Source organism: Marmota marmota, unplaced genomic scaffold (assembly GCF_001458135.2).
Source record: "Marmota marmota marmota unplaced genomic scaffold, marMar, whole genome shotgun sequence".
Lineage (NCBI taxonomy): Eukaryota > Metazoa > Chordata > Mammalia > Rodentia > Sciuridae > Marmota > Marmota marmota.
The window spans coordinates 33,017,726-33,020,906 of record NW_025999977.1 but is presented as its reverse complement, the minus strand read 5'-3'; the positions used below and the strand labels follow the sequence as shown (position 1 = coordinate 33,020,906).

The window sequence follows — 3,181 nt, the reverse complement described above, 5'->3', positions numbered from 1 at the left end:
AACAAGAAGAATGAACTTTCATGCCCTCATTAAATTTCCTTGTCATTTTGTCAAAAATTTATTTAACATGTTCATGGGTTTATATCTGCATTCTCTATTCTGTTTCATTGATCTATGTATGTACACTTACTTCTAATAATACATTGTTGTAATTACTCTGTTTCTTTACTATATCATGAAATTAGGTATTTAGGGCCAGTGATCAATCTTTGTATATAAAAATTTATTAAAAAATAGCTTTTCCCCCTTGCTTGTCCCACCCCCTTGGGCTGCTTTCCACATATAAGAGCAAAACCGAGTAATTGCAGTAGAGATACTGGATATAATTCAATCTAAATTATTTACTATCTGACCATTTAAGGAAACGTTTCCTGATCCTTTCTCTCCTAAATTTTAAACTTTAATAGATTTTCACTCGGTGATATTTACTTTATAACATTGCTACTCTATTTTTGTAGCTAATATAAATATTGATGACAAAATATGAATTTCATAATAACTAAAATAGAAGAAAATATATAAGCTAGTTAATTTATGATTTATTAATAATAAGAGGGTATAATTAACAATAATATAAAGATGACCAAATTTAAAATGAATATATGAAAAAAAATCAAATAAATGCAAGCAGAACAAAGATTATTACAGGACATAATAGCAAGCAAAATCATTATATTTCCCAATGCTGTTGAGATTTTAGTGAAACTAATACTATAATGGACAATTTTGGCAACCTAAATGGATTCTACTTTCCTCAATATGATTTTTTTAATGTATAAAAGTGCATAATATAGTTCCATTTATTTGATTTAGTAGCCTTGCTGTTAGGAATGTGTCCCTAAAATGCATTCACATTTAGAGAAAATTCCATATCCATGGCACTACTGCCACATCATTTATAAAAGCTAAAGAACAATGCTTTCCATGCTACCCAGGGAGGGAGCCCTACAGCGTCGTTCTTGATTTCCATCCTAAAAGGGAAACTCACAATGTCCAGAGCCCTTGATGTCCTGCAAATGAAAGAGAGGATGTCCTCAAATTCCCTGCAGCAAGAAGCCACTTAGGTGGCACCAACCTTGATTTCCAAATGGAACAAGATATCTACCAAAGGAAAAGCGATGGCATCTACCTCATGAATTTGAAATGGACCTGGAAGAAGCTTCTGCTAGCAGCTCCTGCCCTTGTTGCCATTGAAAATCCTGCTGATGTCTGGGTCATAGCTTCTAGGAATACTGGCCAGTCGGCTGTGCTGAAGTTTGCTGCTGCCACCAGAGCCAACTCACTCCTGGAACCTTCACTAGCCAGATTCAGGAAGCCTTCCAGGAGCCTCATCTTCTGGTGGTTACTGACCACCAGCCTCTTACAGAACCATCTTATGTCAACCTGCTTATCGTGTAACAGACTCTCCTCCGCACTATGTGGACATTGCCATTCCATGCAACAACAAGGGAGCTCATTCTGTGGGTCTGATGTGGTGGAGGCTGGCCCAAGTTCTGCGCATGCGTGGCACCATTTCCGGTGAGCCCACACCTGAGTCCCTGCCTGAGCTGGACTTTTATAGAGATCCGGAAGCGCCGGTGAAAAAGCTGTGACCAGGGAGGAATTTCAGGGTGGATGGACTGCTTCAGGTCCAGAGTTCACTGCTGGTCAGCCTGAGGTTGCAATCTGGTCTGAAGGTGTGCAGGTGCCCTCTGTGCCTAGCCAGCAGTTCCCTACTGGAGACCAGAGTGCCCAGCCGGCCACTCAAGACTGGTCCGAATCTCCTACTGTTCAGGCCACTGAGTGAGTAGGAACAACCACTGAGTGGTCTTAAGCTGCTCTTGCAGACACTTATTAACAAGCAAAATGGAAATAAGGTTACAGAAAATAAACATCAGTTTCTTTAAAAAAAAAAGTTAAAAAACAATGATTTCCTGAATGTTCAAAGATAGGGGAATATTTACTCAATAGGATATCATAATACCATAATGATGCACATTATCAATACTGTAAGTTCCACGTTACCATTTATGATTTAATAACCACTTAGGAATAAAAATGGTTTCTTGACTGTATTCATAACCACAAATTCAAGTTGAAATGGACCCCTGTCTTCAGCAATTTTTGGAATTACTCTTGGCTCACCCTTTAATGCTAGATGGCAATGGCTTCACATACGTACAATTTCTTTGGGAGCAATTTCTTTTAGCTTTCCTGCCTTCCATCTTTAGAATCAGCTACACCAGCACCTGTGTTTCACTCTTTCCCAGAAGAAAGTATCGTTCTGAATCTTCAGAACTAAAATCTTTGCATACTAAATTAATCCAATTTTTAGTCCCATCTCTTTGAAAATTTGCTGCTTCAGATTGTAACTTAATAAATTAATCTCCCCAGCCCCTCTAGTGCCTTAACTTCAGCAACTAGCATACTAAGTTCTTCCCGTAGAGGGCAATATATTTTTCCCTTGAATCATTTCAGCTATCCCTAGAAGTATAGTCATCTGTACATCCTATTTTTAATTCCTCAACTCTCACTGCTCTTTCCATTTTAATCTTGTTCATTTTATGTCATGCTCAAACTGCTCTGAATAAGTCTGTTAATTAATTCTTAATAATTGAAGTCTTTAGCCATACTCTTCTCCCTGTTGGAGTTTCCACATTGTTTGGTGACTTGCTAATTGCTAAGCTGAAGCCTTTTCACCAGGCTCTCCTCTAGGAGTGGTAGGCATCCTTCCTTCTCTCCTTTCATGACATTCTGCTTGCTGTCTATGTATCTATCATCTATACTAATCACATAGTACTGGGAACATGGCTTATCTATTTTTTTTCCTCTCACTAGTACACAAACTTTTGATGACTGACATTTTTTCCTCTCTCGCTTTGTCACTCGTATGATAGAGAATGAAGTCTGAAACAAAGTAGTTTTGACAAGTTCTAAAAGCAAGCATGCAAAAATAAAAGTGAGACTAAATAGAGTAGTAGCATTTTTACACGTTTTCTTTTTACTAATAATGCTGGTAAGACTAATAGCTGTCATTCACTGAAAGCTTGTCATATACCCCAATCCCGCACAAAACTCTTTGACATTCATAATTTTACCTGAAAATAAGAACCTTCTGAGATAAATTCCTCATGTGTCATTGACAGGTGGCAGAACAAGATTTTAAGAGGTGAAATATGTTTCCAGGTTACATATCACTAAA

At 37.7% G+C, this 3,181-nt stretch overlaps 1 pseudogene; it reads left to right on the top strand.

The window, feature by feature from the left end:
- The first annotated feature begins 989 nt into the window (after positions 1-989).
- LOC107137133 lies at positions 990-1,813 on the top strand (annotated as a pseudogene).
- Positions 1,814-3,181: the final 1,368 nt, after the last annotated feature.